General features: G+C 36.9%; 1 protein-coding gene across 2 annotated transcripts in view; it reads right to left on the bottom strand.

Annotated features, from left to right (window-relative positions):
• tnr (tenascin R (restrictin, janusin)) overlaps nucleotides 1-6,773 on the bottom strand; it is a 164,007-nt gene extending 157,234 nt beyond the window's left edge. For both annotated transcript variants that reach the window (XR_007926226.1, XM_051870686.1), the window contains exon 1: nucleotides 6,465-6,773. The gene's annotated coding sequence lies outside the window, so the exon portion shown is untranslated. The remainder of the gene's footprint in view (nucleotides 1-6,464) is intronic.
• Between the last annotated feature and the right edge of the window lie 13,510 nt (nucleotides 6,774-20,283).

Below are 20,283 nucleotides of genomic sequence, written 5' to 3' on the forward strand. Positions count from 1 at the left end.
TGATTGGAATGTTGTTCCAAGATCAACTAAGATGTTAATCCAGGAATATGCTGCACTTGGTGAAATCAGGTTCTGCATTTTTGGACATGTATTTAATTTTATTTGTCTATTAATTGTGTTTATTAAGAAACAATGGTTGTGTTTTTTAATTGGTTGCCTATCTTGGCAAGGTAACTACTCAAAAGAAATGTTTTCCTGAACCACACGATGACCCTCCAAGCCCAACATTTTCCATACTGACTTTTGCCTGCAGTGATTTTTAACAATTAATTTTTTAATAATCATATGAAAATGTTAAATTATCAGCCCTAATGTACACCAATCAGGCATAACATTATGACCACCTTCATAATATTGTGTTGGTCCCCCTTTTGCTGCCGAAACAGCCCTGACCCATCGAGGCAAGGACTCCATCAGACCCCTGAATGTGTGCTGTGGTATCTGGCACCAAGATGTTAGCAGCAGATCCTTTAAGTCCTGTAAGTTGCGAGGTGGGACCTCCATGTTTGTTCAGCACATCCCACAGATGCTCGACTGGATTGAGATCTGGGGAATTTGGAGGCCAAGTCAACACCTCAAACTCATTGTTGTGCTCCTCAAACATTCCTGAACCATTTTTGCTTTGTGGCAGGGCACATTATACTGCTGAAAGAGGCCACAGCCAGCAGGGAATACGGTTTCCATGAAAGGGTGTACATGGTCTGCAACAATGCTTAGGTAGGTGGCACGTGTCAAAGTAACATCCACATGGATGGCAGGACCCAAGGTTTCCCAGCATAACATTGCCCAAAGCATCACACTGCCTCCGCCAGCTTGCCTTCTTCCCATTGTGCATCCTGGTGCCTTGTGTTCCCCAGGTACGTGATGCACATGCACCCAGCCATCCACGTGATGTAAAAGAAAACGTGATTCATCAGACCAGGCCACCTTCTTCCATTGCTCCGTGGTCCAGTTCTGATGCTCATGTGCCCACTGTTGGCGCTTTTGGCAGTAGACAGGTCAGCATGGGCACCCTGACTGGTCTGCGGCTATGCAGCCCCATACGCAACAAACTGTTATGCACTGTGTATTCTGACACCTTTCTATCAGAACCAGCATTAACTTCTTGAGCAATTTTAGCTCATCTGTTGGATTGGCCACCCATGACCCTGTCGCCGGTTCACCACTGTTCCTTCCTTGGAGCACTTTTGATAGATCCTGACCACTGCAGACTGGGAACACTCCACAAGAGCTGCAGTTTTGGAGATGCTCTGACCCAGTCGTCTAGCCATCACAATTTGGTCCTTGTCAAACTCACTCAAATCCTTACGCTCAACATTTTTCCTGCTTCTAACACATCAACTTTGAGGACAAAATATTCACTTGCTGCCTAATATATCCCACCCACTAACAGGTGCCGTGATGAAGAGATAATCAGTGTTATTCACTTCACCTGTCAGTGGTCATAATGTTATGCCTGATCGGTGTATACTCGCATAATAACAAATTCAGTTTCAGCATTCAAATTCAGCATCATTAACAAAACAAATAAACATCTTATTTGTCTGTCACTCAGTATTGATGAACATAACTGACTGTCTTCTCACTTCCTGTCCTCTTTTAGCTGCTTCTTCTTTACGAACACATACACAGCAGATCAACACGCTTGACCATTCCTGATAGAAGCTGAGAAATACCTGGCTTTTATCTGTGCGTTTGTAAATCACTCCTGATTTATTCATTTCTTCCATTTCCTCCAGAGCTTTACAGAGCAATCAATCGCCCTGTTAGCTGGCCCTGATCGAATGCGAGCTGATAAGTCAAATGTTCTTTGTCACTGAGCACTATATAACAGTGTTTTTAGCCCTATATTGATTGCTGATTTTCTTTGGCTCAGCAAAGCTTTTCAATATGGAAGTAGTTGGAAATTTATCTTAAATTGCATGGCTACCCGTCAGGTATACCTGATATAAGGCCAATAAAAACACACGCAAAACCTAAAGTGCTGACTTGTTGCATTTTCACTATTAAAGGTGCTGTAAGCCATTTTTATTTATAATTTTTTTTAATACCAAGCATAAAATGTTCCAACTACCTGACAGATGTCACTGAAATAGGTGTCCTGAGAAATCACACCTGTTTCTGTGACAGGCTCTGTAAAATGCACAGAACACAGTGTTTTAGCCAATCAGAAATGCTCTCTGCAAGTAAATCATTTTTGCGCTTTCGAGCTGTCTGACATGTCTGTGGTCGGTTGGGTTTTTATGTGAGTATGCAATCTAATTCATTGGCTAAGTCCAGCAGAACTTAGCATATTCTCTTACAGAACATTTAAAAGGGAAGTGTGTAATTTCTTCACTACAAGCAGCACTAAAAAGAATTGCATTATGTTACAACTGAGCCATTTTATTATTCACTGGAATAAATTTGGGATGGGACTACGGTTGCTGAACAATGGCAGATGGAGTAAGTGCTTAAAACATATTTGAATACATTCATAATGTTGTTTGGTGTCGCTAGTGGTGTGGAAATGACACACTGCACCTTTAAATAATGTTGATGAATCTGTTTTTTACTTACAGGATTTCTTGCACACTCTGAAACAGTTCAATCCGATTAACTCACTAATCAGATTAGCCAAATAAACATTAATCCCATTAATTTAGAGCATCACACTGCAGTTCAGTCATTGTCTGATGTTCTGAAATGATCATCAAGCCACAAACACATTTTCAAACCAAAGCAAGAGCTCACCGGCTCCCCCTATTGATTGAACATGAGTTGGGAATCATTTGCAAGAATGCTGAGGAGGATTAGGACACTTTTGTGTGGCAGGATAGGTATTTTCTTTCTCCATCACTTGCTCTCTTTGTACCCAGGTATTATTTAAAGCTAGCTTGGCTATCAGAAGGTGAACACCAAAACAGCTCGGAGCCGGCGAAGCATTTATCAAACAGATTGAACCCATGACACAACAGACCATGGCTTCATGTGTGATGGGGTGAATGCGAAATGCCTCCTTTATATGGTACAATTTTCTTCAGCAACAACAGTTTTTGTCGCCTAGCATGTCCTTGCCTTATGCTGAACGTTGAGGGTTGATAATTAAATTGAGAACAATAGTGCTCAAAAGGGTAATTTCAACAGCAGGAGCGCATTAAAAATGCACATAAACTGCAATAACATGTCGTTATGATAAACGGATCCATCGGCTATGCTGCATTTAAGTCAATGTCAAAAAAAAGTAGTCACTTGAAAGCCATTTAGTGGCAGTTGAACAGGGAGTGCATAGAGAGCAGCCTCCTCAACCTGCTTTCATTTTGGACAATGATCCACGGGTGGTCCAATATATGCAGCCCGATTTCTTTTTAAATGTTCACGTTCTTCCGCAGAGCACATGCAAATGGGGCCCTGGTTTAATTACCATTTAGCAGTCTAATAGCAAGAGTAGAGGAAACTTCTGCAACAGTCACTGCTGGGCATTGTGCAGAGGCAAAGCCCCTGGACTGAAATATTATGTAAATTATTAATTTCCTCATAGACTAACACAGTTGTGCTATTTGGTTACCCACAAGCGTGCCGCTACATGTTAATTAATCTCACTTAGAGGGAAAAGTATCAGAAAAATCAAATTTTATTATACAATCATGATTAAAGGTGCAATAGGTGATTCTCTACAGAAACATTTTTTTTTGTTATACTGGTTGAAAGTCTCCTTATATCCTGATAGCAATCACTACGTTAAATGGTCTATATGGTCTATATATAAATGTATATCATCTGTGAAAGGTGTGCGGCCATAAAATATTCATCAAAATCTTTATATTCGCTCTGAATTAAATAATACAATGTGTTTTTACACACCTTCGTGCACCCTGTTCACGCAGACATCATACATCTCAGCGCATTTTATGCTATGCCGAGTTTATGTAGACAGACTTCAGTCACGGAGCACCGCAAACAAACAGCAGCCACATTTTAACATTTCCTACCGAATCAAAACAACGAGCTTATGCTGTGTTCACACCATAACTACTGTAATTAAGAGATGGCAACCCGTGATGTTCTAACCAGAGCTGTTCAGTCAGACTCAGAATTATGTGTATCCATGTCAACAGTATCAACACCGAAATGAATCTGCAGAAGTCAGGTACAAGCTCTCTAAGTTGTTTACATTCATTATTATTGTAATGTTATGTGCTTTGAGACATGAGGTAGTTTAACACCATCTCTTGTGATGCTTTGCCGAGACAAGCTGTGTGTGAGTGCGTCATGCGTTTTGGAGGAGGCGTGGCTTTGGACCGCGATTTACAGGGAGGGTGAGATTGTATGCTTTTTAAATGCTAGCAGGCTAATGTTAGCATTTTCCAGATCACTTACTGCACCTTTAACATAAGATATAACTGTGAAGATGCTTTTATATTATATTAATATTTTTTACTTACAAAAACCCCACTGAATTGTATCAATATTTTACTGTAAAATCAGTTGAATAAAATATAGATTTTCACCATAAATGATATGGCATAGGCAATCTAACAGAAATTTAAGATGGATAGACAACAGCTCTGCGGACTAATAACGAGCACAGAAAGAGAGCCATGATTTGTCATTACATCTTGTGTTACATCATCTTAAATGGATAGTTCACTCAAAAATGAAAATTCTGTAATCATACATATACTCACTCTCATGTCATTTCAAAACTGACTGATTTTTTTCTCTGGAACATAAAAGAATCTGAAGAATTTTTAACTGCTTTTGTCCATATAATGAAAGTCAGTGGGGTTCAAAACAACATTGGACCGCACTGACTTTCATTGTATGGAGAGAAAAAAAAAAAAAACATTAAGGAATTTTTCACAATATCTTTTGTGTGGAAGCATCATTTGAATTTGCCGACATTTTTAAAATAGAATTATGTCCATTTTAGTGCCATTCTCAGTACCTTTGTCCTAACAATGAGTGTGCCATTTGCCATTTCAGCCAAAGCAAACATTTTAAAATGTACTATTTGTTGGTCAACATTATTGATTTACATTTCCATAAATTTGACTGTGTTGGTTGAGAGAGAACCTTCTGATGGCTGCATGTTTAATAGATAGGCCTGTGTGCTAGTGGGAGCAGAGCGCGTTATCTGAATTCTCAGACTCAGGGAAAGCTTTGAAATCATGCCTAAGACTAATGAAAGAGGAGCAGGAGGAAGGAAGGAATGAGCAGCGGAGAGGTGTGATCTACCTACGGAGAGATTACCATGTACCCCTGGGCTCTCATCTTACACTATGTGGGGAGGCGTGCGGTATCATCCGTTCGCATGGCAGCGCGGTGAAGAAAAGGTCTCGTAGCTGAGGTGTTAAGATTTATCCTCCCAGCTATAAATCTGCAGAAAGGATCCCCCACACCAGATTTTTAATATCATGCCCATACCACACTCTCTGCCCATGGACAATATGTTCAACTGACTTTGACAAATCAAACACTTAAGAAATACGACAATATCCCTCACAGTGCAGCTCTGCAGGGAGGAGGAATGGATGCACAACAGCAAGTGTGAGAATATTTCTAAATGGTGCCACAGGATATAGTGGAAGAAATAAACAGCCAGTTTATCCACAGGATGGATGTGACATCATTATCTGCCCATAACAGCATCCCCAACTATTTGGATGGAAAGTTTTCCCACTGCACAGAATAATTGCTCACTCTGGGGTACAGTGAGGCTGGCATTCAGAAAACATCTATTCAAAAAGGCATAGAGCAATCAGATCATACTTGATCGATTCTTGAAACAAACTACATCTAGATTTGAGGGAAACTGCTGTGATATGTCAAACTTTGAAGTAATTGAGCTGACCCAAAACACTTGTTCTACATCTAGTACATTACAAGTTATGTAATCAGATTACTTTTTTCAAGTAACTAGTAAAGTAAAAAACTTTTAAACTGATACTGACAATACTGATATTCAGATTTGTGACATATGTATATAATTTTTCAGTTGCTAATATACTTCCATAGAATTTTGCATGCATCATATAGAACATTCTATTCCAACAATTCTAAATATATTCTTCATTACTTAACTATATTCATTGTCATTATCTAAATGACAGATATTACTTAAAGTAAAGTTCTCCAATCATAATATGCATCAAAAGAGCATATGAAACCAACTTCCTTAAAACAATCCATGCAATATTTTTACTCACTGTATACTTGCAATTGTGAGTCATTTAAAAACAACTTGCATACTGATACTACTTCTAGAGTACTGATTTAACAAAATCAACATGTTCAAACAGAACAAGAATACAGCTTTGGTTACGGTCTTGTCCCTGATGAGACTTCAGTAACCTGATATTCGGTCTAAAGCTCAAATTGATAATGTTTTTGATTGATGCAGAAGACACAAACCCCAATCAGTCCCCTCAGGAACAGCACGGCCACTATGAGAGCACTTATTAAACGCAAGCAGCTCAACTTACCTAGGTTTGGAAGCCGGTGCTGTAATTGCCTCAGATCTTCACCTTATCTGCTCCACCCTGGTCCTTGAGCAGCTTTCTCCCTCTCACAATGTTTCTGGCAAAGGTCTATTGATCGTTCAAGCTGTGTTTTCAGTAGTCTATTGTTGCCACCAGTTAGATTGGAGCTCCTCTCTGGCTGCCTGTCGCGGCTGCAATGAGGAGGCTGAGCAGCGTGTGCACCTTGCTCTCGCTCTAACTCGGTCTCTCTCTGTCTATCCGTCTTTCGCACCCTCCTCTCTCTCTCTCTCTCTCTCTCTCGCACACGCAAATGCATGCTATCTCTGTCTCCCTCCCTCACCCAGCGACACCCCCCCGCTCTCGTTCTCTTTCCTTCTCCTTCCCTTCCTAATGCCTCTCTACCCCCTCTCGTTCTCTCTCTCTCCCATTGTATTGATCTGCCAGCACTGGCGTTCTCCTCCTGCAGCCTCTAGAGGGTGTTCCAATAGCCGACAGTAGCCAGTCCAGAACTAATCCCACTAGCTTCAGTTCGGCTTCGCTCTGAAAGAGAAAGCTGTGGAGAGAGGAGAATGAAAAGAGAGAGAGAGACAAAAGGATGAGATGTGGATTCTCTCTCACAGACTATATAAAAAGCCTGTTAAATTTACAGTAAAAGCTGGCAGCTTTTGTTGGCACAAATTCACTGTAAAAATACAGTGACAACATTTTAGGTATTACAGGAGGCATTATTTTAGTGCCTGTATGTTTTAGAGTTCAATACAATATCTTTAACTCATGAGATGTTAATATACCAGCCTATTTACACAAATAAGATAAAATCTGTACTTTTATATATATAGTGGAATATGCCTGTCTAAGAAGAGTGTGCATTTACTGCTAGCATATTCCAATATGAGTTTTGCAGACACACAATGATGATGCATCATCCAATATATTATTAAGGGAAATGAAAGAAAACATTTACTAATTTAGTTGTCATTGCACAAAACTTAAAAGTATGGAGGATTGTTTCTGCCACTGAATCAAAAATAAAAAAGGTAATTTCGACATTCTCTGACAATTCTGACTTTTTTTCTCAAAATATAGTTGCGAGTTTACATCTCACAATTCTGACTTTTTTTCTCAGAACTGCATGATATAATCTTGCAATTGTGAGTTTTGAAGTCAGAACTGCAAAACAAAGTCACAATTGTGAGTTATAGTCGCAATTGTGACTTTATAACTCACAATTTATTTTTATAACTTGCAACTTTTTAACTCTTATAACACAATTATAACTGTGTTATAACTGTGTTATAACTTATTTATTCTGACTTGTTTTCTCGCAATATATTTGCGAGTTTACATCTTGCAATTCTGATTTTTTTTCCTCAGAATTGCGTGATATAATCTCGCAGTTGTGAGTTATGAAGTCAGAATTGCAAGATATGAAGTTGCAATTGCGAGTTACAAAGTCAGAATTACATGATACAAATGCACAATTCTGACCTTTTTCTCAGAATTGCGAGTTATAGTCAGAATTGTGAGATATAAACTCACAATTCTGAAAAGAAAGTCAGTCTTCTTCCCCCCAGAATTGGCCTTTATAACTCAGCCAATTTTATCCTGTGTTGGAAACAAGCTTCCATATAAAAGTGATCATTTTCTGAACTACTTGAAAAAAGCCCAGTGAGTAAATTTATCCCAACTGTCATTTGATTTTTTCTGAATATATATAAAAAAATCTTGTAATATAAATTATATAAAATACATTTTTAATGATTTATTAATTTTGTTGTCATTCATGTAATATAGTAATATATAAAAGTAATATATAGATGAGATTTAGTGACATCTATGGTCGGGACAAAAACCATAATAGAGTGGTAAAATAGAAGATCACAAAGACAAAACTGTAAAGAAATTTTAATGGGACATTAAATGATTACAGTTAATTTAACTGTAAAAATAATAAGGGATGGTTAAATATGTATATGTATATTCAACCATCCATTATTTTTTTCTTTAACAATTAAATTACATGCAATCACATTAAAAGTTTTTTACAATATTCTGACCTTTTCATTATTTTTCCATTAAAATTCGGAATATTTTTCACTCTCACTGCCTCTCTCTTCCTCTCGGGCAAAGTGCAATCTGTGCTGTCAGCTGGGCAGCGGGACCCCTACCTCAGTGAGAAACAGTGAAACTGAGACAGGCATTAATGTTTCAGCAGGCAGTCTGAAGCAAATGAATACAAACAGAGAAGGTGAAGTCATATCCCCGCTGCGCTGGTCTTTACAAATCAAAATTGGAAAAGAACCTTTATAGCACCTCCTAGGGGGATGTCAGACTATTATTAGTTGATACGTTTCATCATTTTGTCATGGTGACAGTGTTCAACTTGCCTTTCAGGAAATATTTTGCACAATCAGCATTAGTGCTCGCAGCTGAGAGGCTGTGATATAACAATCTGTCAATAAATCAACACGCCTGTGGCGCGACACGCAAGGTAAATTACACTAAATGCTGCGATTCTCACCTGAGGCAAGGTTTTCCCACAACACAGAAAAAGAAATATTTATGTTCATATTGTATTATCTTATTACTAGTTGGGTAATTCCTTCAATTCCATTGCCACAGCTTTTTGTCACAGACTAGTCGCACACTTAGCTTCAGTCTTGTGCACTATATGAAAATTCTGTCATCACTTACTCACACTTTTGTTGTTCCAAACCATTTCTTTCATCTGTGAAACACAAAAGAAGATATTATGATTTTTTTTTGTCATACAGTTATAGTCTTTTATTATAAGGACCTTTATTGTAAAGTCCACAGACACAGTCCACAGGTTTGAGTAAATGAATTTTAGTGTAAACTATCCGTTTAAAGGGTTAGTTCACCCAAAAAAACCAAAAATCACTCACCCTCATGTCGTTCCACACCCGTCAGACCTTTGTTCATCTTCAGAACACAAATTAAGATATTTTTGATGAAATCCGAGAGACAAATGACTCGGTCCAGAAAGGTACTAAAGACGAAACAAAAATAATGACTTTAATCAACAATATCTTCTCTTCTGTGTCATTCTCATACGTTGTTTACGTCCAGCGCTTCCAGGTTTTACGTCAGAACGCCGACTCTGGCATCAGCATCACACACGTGTTGTGCTTCTCACGTGATCAGCTTTGGCCAATACTGAGTCGGCATTCTGACGTAGAACCTGGAAGCGCTGGACGTAAACAGCGTAAGAGAATGACAGAAGAGAGGATATTGTTGAATAAAGTCATTATTTTTGTTTCATTTTTGCGCACAAAAAGTATTCTCGTCACTTCATGTGACTGCAGTCACATGGACTATTTTAACGATGTCTTTAGTACCTTTCTGGACCTTGAAAGTGGTGGTCAAATTACTGTCTACTGAGTCAGAGAGCTCTTGGATTTCATCACAAATATCTTAATTAGTGTTCCAAAGATGAAGGAACGTCTTACGGGTTTGGAACGACATGAGGGTGAGTAATTAATGACAGAATTTTCATTTTTGGGTGAACTGACCCTTTAAGCTGTGATAAAGCCTTCACTGTGCTAAAGAGTGGGCTGCTTCTAACAATAACAGGCATCTGGAAAAACCTGCAATACCATGATGAATAATTGAGAGCGCTCATAGTTTTTTGGAATTCCTAGAGCCTCCGGTTCCTGTATAGTAGACCACCAGCTACATTAAGAGTGTTAAATGGGTTGTCAGCACAAATAGAGGGCAAAGCTTAAAGACAGCAATGGAATAGTGATAGTGCTTGTGTATTGGTTGTTGCTCTGCTCGAGTCAGAGGTTGGGAGAGTCGACAGCTTTTGCAGCACAGACTCAGAGCTCCTTGAACATCTTTAAGAGTTTGGTGAAAGTGAGCTTTGAATGTGCATGCTGTAAGTGTTACATGAGGAATCACAATACACAAATTTGATAAAAATACAAAACCACCCATCTCCTTTTGCATCCTAAAGAGAAGTTTACCCATCAAAAATAATAATAATTTACTGACCCTCATGTCATTCTAAACTGGAATGATGACTTTCTTCCTTGGAGCACAAAAGAAGACACTTTAAAAACTTTTTTTTTTTTTTTTTCAATATACATCAATGGGGTCCAGTGTTGTTTTGGATCCCACTGAATTTATGGACAAAAATAGTTCTTCAAAATATCTTATTTTGCACAGAATCTCTTAGTGGCACTTAGTCAATGACTGTGAGATATTTTCACAGAAATAATTATTATGCTTTTGTATTATTGATTATTAGAGAAAGAATCACTGAGAAATCACGACATGATGATGATTATAATTATTATAATTAAGAAAATGAATCATTATTCAATGAATCACACACTGAATAAGGATCATTCAGCCCTGAACATGAAGTACTGTTCAAGATGAGGGTGTGTCGAGTTTGATTTGCAAAAACAAGCATTAAATTCCACTCCTCTTCAATTCAACTGTTGTGCTTCTGCTGCATTTTCGTTGTTTTTGCTGATCTCTTTTTCATCATCTATTCATTAATGCAACCATGATAACAGAGCAGGACATTATATGTCCTCAAAAACATCTTTTGATGTATTTGTGAGAGTTTCCTGATTACCTAGCACTATTTGTGCCTGCCTTATATAAAGATATAATTAGCTGGTTTTGTCGTGTACCTCATTCATACTCTTCATGTTATGAATGGGCAGGGCCTTCAACTTTTCTGCTGAATACCCAAGTCAGGAAATTGCAGTGATTACAAAAATAAAACCTATAATTTCAGGCACCACAACACTGAAATTCATGGGGGGGAAATCATAGCCTAATCAGCACCCTTTTGTGGGTCAGCTGACAGTCATCTTCAGTTACAAGCAAAGAGCAAGTGTACAAGCTGGCAATAAAAGTAACCAAGGTAACTGTCTCCAAACCAACAACTCTCTTCCATCTATTTCAACTTACAAACTTAAGTTCATTGGCTGCCTTAAATATTTAAGTATAATCAACATGGTTGTACAAGTCAAGTGTAACAATATATCGTGTCACAATATATCGCAACACAAAAATGCAACAATATGTATCGTTCCATTACCCTTCAAATTGCGCAAACTGAAATTGCGAATTGAAAATATGCCCAGTGGAAACACGTCAATTTTGCAGAAATACCATATATTGCAAAAACGTTTTTACGCTCGCATGAGGTGGTTTTTCAGGCAATTCGAAAAAAAAAAGAACATTTCGCAAAATTGCAATGGAAACAGTTTTTTCGCCTGTTTTAAATATTATTAGCCGGTGATTTTAATTGGGATTGGTTATCTTCTGTTTCAAATAATTTTAAATCTTTTTTTGACACCTTTCATTTAACACAGTTGATTGATAGTCCCACATGATTAAATCTTAAATGTTCAGAAAAATCAACCTTACTAGACCCATTCTTGACTAATGCACCTCATAAATATAGACATAGGTATATTTGCTAATAATGCTAGTGATCACTGTGTCATAGCTGCTGTGAGAAATACTAAACGTCCAAAATTTAGACCTCAAATTCTTTTGGAAAACAATCAAGTCATTGTCTCGAGCTGATAATATGGAGATTAATAAAATTATTACTAAAAATGATCACCTGACTACAGAGAAGTCAGTTATTTTAGATAGTTTAAACGAGCATTTTATATCTTTATTTGAATCTCAGTCTCTAAACTGTTCTATGACTAATGGACTATATGCATGGAGTGTTCTTTAGAACTTCCGCAATAATATAAGCCAGCTCGAAAACTTCCAGTGAGATGTCATTTGCTGGTGTGTTGAGCATCAATAGTCTAAAACTTAGTTTATAATCAGAATATAGTCACTTAAATAGTCAGGCATAGCATTAATTTAGTTATTCAAACAGCATAAAAAATAAATAAATAAAGACGTACCTCAGTGTTCCTCTTCGGCTAAATTCAATTCGACCATCAGTTTTTACACTTTCGTGTGGAAAAAAGCGTCAAAAATTAAATATTTATTGTGCACTTTAGTTTGATCCATTAAATAAATTGTGTGTTTTCACAAGTGTGCCGAAATCATTGATCTTGTGCTGCACTGACTGACAGCTTCAGTGATTACAAAGGGAAAGAGCGGTGCTCACTTTCTGTGTAATTCATTCACAAGAAAAGTTATTGTTTTTCATAAGATTTTCTGAGCACTTCATACTTCACATTGACAAAATGTATTTTTAAACCTAGTTATTTTATAATGTTTAATATTTAGTCAAAAAACGAAACTAGGTGAAAAACGATTAGAGGAAATGGCTGATATATGCACAAATAAATGCTACTCCGCCACCTGCTGGTTATAGTGGTAATTATTGTCTTTTTTATTTTTAAATAAGTGTTTTCTATCAAATATTGAATTTCCTACATTTTGAAATGTTCGGCTTTACAATGGGAACAATCTCAGAAGGATGAACAAGTAATGTTTGTGGTCATCACATTAAAAATAACATTTGAAGTGCTGGGGAAAAAAATGCGTGTGTGTGTCTATTTACAGACACGGTCCTAATAGCTTCGTCTTTATTGCAATCAATCAAACTGGTTTGGCATTAGGTAAATGTGATAACTGCATTACAATATGAATACAACATTAAAAAGTCAACCACTGATGGTTTTGTTTCGATGTACAGCGAGTACAGAATGAACAGCTAACAGTTCACCGGAAATGCCCGAGCTGGCTTAACGACAACCAGGAAGTAACCGTGCAATAGCCCATTCTCTTACCGTACCCTCAATTGATGTTCCATGTAAATTAACTACACAAAAATTTGAACTTACCCAGTTCTCTGTTTCTCGGGTCCATAAAGTCCTGAGTCTGCAGGGCCCGATAAGCTAGAACCATTTTATTTAAAGCTAGCAGCTGATTTTATTGCTTATTTATTTAATCTTTCTATTTCCCAATGCGAACTCCCAAAGATCTGGAAGTCTGCTTTTGTTTCTCCTCTTTTTAAAGGGGGGGATTCATTGCAGTTGAACAATTATAGGCCAATATCTAAACTGTGTGTTTTATCTAAGCTTTTGGAGAAATTAGTGAATGAGCAATTAAAAACTTTTCTGGAAATAAATAATATTCTATCTCCTTTTCAGTCTGGTTTTAGAAAGCAGCATAGCACTGTTACTGCTGCCATGAAAGTGTTTAGTGATATTATAAATGCCTTAGACTGTAAACAAATTTGTTCAGCTCTTTTTCTTGATTTATCGAAGGCTTTTGACACAGCTGATCATGACATCCTTCTAAAAAGACTGGCCATTGTTGGTTTCTCAGATAATGCTATCAAATGGTTTGCCAACTACCTTTCAGCGAGAACACAGTGTGTGTTTTTAAAGGGTTGTACCTCATCTGTTTTGTCAGTCTATAAAGGTGTCCCTCAGGGGTCTGTTCTGGGACCCATTTTAATTTCTTTGTATATAAATAATATTTGTGCTAACATTCCCAATGTACCATCTTTATGCAGACGACACTGCTATTTATTGCTATGCTTCATCAGCTTCACAAGCTCTTCATTATTTACAATCAGCGTTTGATATTGTACAGTCTCGTCTATGTCAACTTAAACTGGTTTTAATTATAGATAAAACTAAATTAATGATTTTTTTCAAATTCTAAAGCTCTATCAAGCAATCTTCCTGATATAATATCTTCCCAGGGAGCAAAAATAGAATGTGTTGCAAGTTATAAGTACCTGGATATTTTATTTGATAGTCAATTAACCTTTAAGCCACACATTGATAAATTACTTTCTAAACTTAAGCTTAAATTGGGTTTTTATTTCAGAAACAGATCTTTATTTTCTTTTAGTGCAAGGAAATATTTGGTACCTGCAAACTTTTTACCACTATTGGATTACAGAGTTCTGCTTTATATGACTTTTAATTGGTATTTAGTTATAAGTCTATTTGTGGTCTAGCTCCATCTTGTCTCTCAGCTTTTCAAAACACAAATGTCTGTACAATTTGTTATATCTTGAAGTTCCTCGAGTTCGAACAGAGCTAGGGAAAAAAGGCTTTAACTACAGTGCTTCTAGTGCTTGGAATACCTTACAAAACATCTTAAAGCTGACTATGCTTCCATCACTAAATGAGTTTAAGTTACTTTTCACAGATTATGTGTTTTATCCTTTGGTAAATTGCTGTTGTGATCCTTGATTGTATTTTTCTGTCTTGATGTGTATTTGTATGTTTATGTTATTGTTGCTGCTTTCTTGGCCAGGTCACTCTTGTAAAAGAGATTTTAATCTCAATGAGTTTTTTATCCTGGTTAAATAAAGAATGAATGAATGGAGTAATGAAGCTGAAAATTCAGCTTTGCTATTACAGAAATAAATTACATTTTAAAATATGTTAAAAATAGAGAAAACACTTATTTTAAATTGTAATGTCTGTATAATTCTTAAGCATGAGAGCCAACACATTTAAAAGATCTTACGACCCCAAGCTTCTGAATGGTAGTGTACAGTAATGTTAGCATGTAGATCTACATATAGAGTAGATAGAAATACAAGATGATTTCGGTAAGTAAGCAAGAGCTCAGAATAATCACAAGCTGACTTTGATGTAACAGTCAGAAGTTATTTAAATGAATAAATACAATCCTTAGCAAATCCACATATGCTCAGGACTTGTTGCTATAAATATAATTTTATTTCAGTCAGACAGGGACAATTAAGTGGTTGAGTAACTGCACAGCGGTCTACTGTACAGTATTTATAATATTCATTTATTAGACATAATTCACAGTGTGGATGAAATCAGAAAATGTGCCAGAATATGGTAGAGTTTGATTGGATGCTAAAAAATAAAAATAGAGGAAGTGAGGTTGTTTGTTGTCAGGATGTTTAGATGACCAACCAGTTGAGAACCACTGCAGCCGGTCTTGTGTTTTAAAGCAAAATAACAACACATCTAGAAACAAGGCAAAAGCATTATTTATTCATTCAGTTTCACTGTTTCTAGCTGAAAGCAGTGTTGCCCCAAAGCTTAGTCGACATGCCATTTGTACGATTTACAGCGGCACAGTAGGCGCTTGCACAGTCACCATAGAGATATATCTGGTATCATAGCAATTCTGTAGCAGCCATCTTTGATCTACCCCTCCAAATTGCCATGGTACAGTGGCCTGATCTTCTCATTCTAATTCTATGCGCTTCTCAAAGAAACTGCAGTGTTTAGTCAAGCACTTACAGAATATTTCAAACCATGTGATGTGAAACGAAAACATTTTAGGTAAAACATCGTTTGCATTCCCGAAAACCTTCTTTTAATCTGATCATAATTAGCATTTTTTTATTGACATAATATTAATACCCTAAGAGAACGGCAGATGTTCAGAGGCTACAAATAAACAGCTTCCATCTGCAATGCTGTTAAAATAAATGTAAGTTCTTTACTTTAAGCAAAAGATCCCTTGGGCTGCTCTAAGCATGTCAAGGGTTAGCAAGAGCACTGTGTAAACGCAATTAATCATGCATAAGTATTAAGGACACAATCACTCCCACACAGGTAACATGTAGCTAAGCTCTTCACACTGCAAAGACGCTTGAAAATTGGAAACTGTTTTTCAGCTTTACTATTGTGTGACAATATTAATGAGTTTAAGTAGAAAGAAACAAACAGCTACAATGTTACAAGAAGACAAATATTACTGCGACTTTATCTCAATAGATTTTTTTTCTGACAAAGTAATCCAGTAATCTTTATGGTTTTCATAAACAAGTGCTCATAAAAACCATCCTCAAGTGAGTCTTGTTTTGTAAGCTGCGTATTGGCTACTTGTCATGTGCGCAGGGGAAAACAACAAAGCTTTCCATATTCCACACAGTGAATGGATTTAAAGTCACATTTTAATGGTGCAAAATGACATTTCTCTGAAAATTTTGGAAGCTCCCTCCATTTGCAAAGCCTATACTATAGAAATAACTGTTCACTTCAACAGGTTGAAGGGTTAGTTCACCCAAAAATGAAAATTATGTCATTAATTACTCACCCTCGCGTTGTTCCACACCCGTAAGACCTTTGTTCATCTTCAGAACACAAATTAAGATATTTTTGATAAAATCCGATGGCTCAGTAAGGCCTGCATCGCCAGCAATAACACTCCCTTTTTCAATGCCCAGAAAGCTACTAAAAACATATTTAAAACAGTTCATGTGACTACAGGTTCAACCTTAATATTATAAAGCAACTAGAATATTTTTTGTGCGCCAAAAATAACAAAATAGCGTCTTTATTCAACAATATCTAGTTATGGTCGATTTCAAAACACTGCTTCATGAAGCTTCGAAGCTTAACAAATCTTTTGTTTCGAATCAGTGGTTTGGAGTGCGTATCAAACTTCCAGAGTCACGTGAACTATTGAAGTTTCAAAACACTTATGACGTAACGAAGCCTCGTTTACTAAAATCATGGGATTTTGGCGCTCTGAACCACTGATTCAAAACAAAAGATTCATAAAGCTTCGAAGCTTCATTAAGCAGTGTTTTGTAATCGCCCATCACTAGATATTGTTGAATAAAGACGCTATTTTGTTATTTTTGGTGCACAAAAAGTATTCTCATTTCTTTATAATATTAAAGTTGAATCACTGTAGTCACATGAACTGTTTTAAATGTTTTTAGTAACTTTATGGGCATTGAAAAAGGGAGTGTTATTGCTGTCAATGCAGGCCTCACTGAGCCATCGAATTTGATCAAAAATATCTTAATTTGTGTTCTGAAGATGAACGAAGGTTTTACGGGTGTGGAACGACATGAGGGTGAGTAATTAATGACAGAATTTTAATTTTTGGGTGAACTAACCCTTTAAGGCATTTTTTTTTTTTTGAGCTCAAAATTGAGTTCTGAGAGTCTCATTGGAAAAACCTTCCTCTACCTACATTTTTGCAAACAATTCACTGCAAATTCCAGACACAAATGAACAGTAGTGGCAGTAAAACACCAACAACTATCGTTTTCACACAAATTATGACTACAGGGGCAGATTATTAATACAGACTTATTTTCATGCTGTTTCTTGCACGTTACTATGTTATGACCTCAAAACAATTTTACCATAGTGCAGGATTTGTAAACTAATACATTTTAAAATTTGCATCACATAACCAGCTCCATATGTACAACTTGTCTGGCATAATAAACTTGTGAAAAGAGCACAAAGAAGCAGCTAAAATGGCATGGTTGCTTCAGGAAAAATGTTTTATCTGTGTTTGCTTTTGTTATCAATTAGGTTTAGGGTAGGGTTTAGTGTACTGTAGGTGGTACAGTATTTTCAAATGCGATACAGCTTTAATCTTTTAGTGATACATACAACCACCAACATAATAAAATGTTGGCAGATTCATGTTCAGCTGTTTCGGATAAAACTTTTAGCGCCTCAGAATGGACCATGCAAGAAGCAATGTAATATCATTTTGCAGAAATACTGCCACAGGTACATTTTTCCAGTGAGCCTGGGATGCAATTGAAAACCACAGATTTCCTGCCCTTGGACAAATGACCAATAAGAATCAATAAGGGTCAATAATGATTTTATGAAATAATTTCCATAAAGTCATTCTTTAGCACAGCCTACACTGAATGATATCTCGACATCTTGGGTATTCTTATTAAAATGTCATCTTAAAGCTGAAGTGTTTAATTTCTGCGTCATTAGCATCACCAAATGGAATTGTAAAAATAATAACTGTTTTCAAACAGGTTTCCCATCTTTTCCCATCTTCCATTGATTAGACAAACAGACAAACATTCTTAATCCTACCCCATACCTAAACTTAACAACTAACTTACTAACTATTAATAAGCAGGAAATTAGGAGTTTATTGAGGGAAAAGTCGTAGTTAATAGTGAATACATGTTCCCTATACTAAAGTGTTACCAAATCACAATATTGCTTTATTTAGTGCGATTTTCAAATTGCAAATGCTCCAATTTAATTATATAAATATATGCGCTAGCTGTGTGTTTTATAGTGAAGCACATGCGTGTGACTTGTAGAACAATGTTTTCTGCATCTCAGAGTGGCTTGTTTCATTATTACCACTGTAGTCATGTTGACTATTTTAACAATGTTTTTACTACCTTTCTGGACCTTGAATGTGGCACTTACAGTGCTCAGCATAAATGAGTACACCCCCTTTGAAAAGTAAAATTTGAAACAATATCTCAGTGAATACAGAAACAATTTCCAAAATGTTGACAAGACTATGTTTAATATCACATCTGTTTAACTTATAACATGAAAGTAAGGTTAATAATATGACTTAGATTACACATTTTTCAGTTTTACTCAAATTAGGGTAATGCAAAAATGAGTACACCCCACAACAAAAACTACTACATTTAGTACTTTGTATGGCCTCCATGATTTTTAATGACAGCACCAAGTCTTCTAGGCATGGAATGAACAAGTTGGCAACATTTTGCAACATCTATCTTTTTCCATTCTTCAAGAATGACCTCTTTTAGAGACTGGATTCTGCATGGAGAGTGATGCTCAACTTGTCTCTTCAGAATTCCCCATAGGTGTTCATAGAAATCCAACAATGGCCTTAGATGTGTGTTTAGGATCATTGTCATGTTGGAAAAGTGCATGATGCCCAAGGGCACGGAGTGATGGAAGCATCTTCTCTTTTGAATGCCATCAATGAAATGCAGCTCCCCGACACCAGCAGCACTCATGCAGCCCCACATAAGGACACTGCCACCACCGTGTTTCACTGTAGGCACCATGCATTTTTCTTTGTATTCCTCACCTTTGCGACAACATACAGTTTTGAAGCCATCAGTTCCAAAAACATTTATCTTGGTCTCATCACTCCAGAGTATAGAGTCCCAGTAGTCTTCATCTTTGTCAGCATGAGCCCTGGCAAACTCTAGGCGGGCTTTTTTGTGCCTGGGCTTTAGGAGAGGATTCTTTCATGGACGGCACCCATGCATGCCATTCCTCTGCAGTGTACGCCGTATTGTGTCACGGGAAATAGTCACCCCAGTTTGGCTTTCTATTTCTTTAGATAACTGCAGTGAACTTGCATGCCGATTTTCGTCAACGCTTCTCATCAGAAGACGCTCCTGTCGAGGTGTTAACTTCCGTGGAAGACCTGGACGTCTCTGTGAGATGGTTGCAGTTCCATCTTTTTTACATTTTTGTACCACTTTTGCTACAGTATTCTGACTGATAAGTGAAGCTTTGCTGATCTTCTTGTAGCCTTCACCTTTCTGGTGTAAAGAAATGATTTTCTTTCTCAGGTCTTGTGACATTTCTCTTCCATGTGGTGCCATTGCTGACAGCATGAAATGGGAAGGGGTTTTAACACCCTTTTATAGTCAACTGTCTATAAATTAGACATTTGTAGTCTAAAATTTTGCTCTGCTCCAGAGACTTTCAGTGGGGTGTACTCACTTTTGCATTTTTGGGGAAAAAAAACCTCTCAGATTTTATCAAAAATATCTTAATTTGTGTTCCGAAGATGAACGAAGATCTTACAGATGTGGAAAACACTACTTTTGTGGCAGAAGTAGGTGTGGCAGAAATTTCATTTTTGGGTGAACTAACCCTTTAATAATGAGGATTGGACCATAATCTAAAGTGTGACCATATTTTTTTTTAAATATAATCACACACTGCGATTTTCTGCTAAATTTGTCAACTCTGACTGAACAAAATCTGCAGACTGGCTCTGTCTTTTGGCAACTAACGTTGACTCATCCAAACTGCAAATTGGGGCAAAAAATCTAGGCAAGAGTTATGTTGTGTATGCCAACAAAACAAAACCACAGAGCAACAGTATTTATATTATTTGTGGAAAT

The sequence above is a fragment of the Ctenopharyngodon idella genome, chromosome 2 (assembly GCF_019924925.1).
Source record: "Ctenopharyngodon idella isolate HZGC_01 chromosome 2, HZGC01, whole genome shotgun sequence".
Classification (NCBI taxonomy): Eukaryota; Metazoa; Chordata; class Actinopteri; order Cypriniformes; family Xenocyprididae; genus Ctenopharyngodon; species Ctenopharyngodon idella.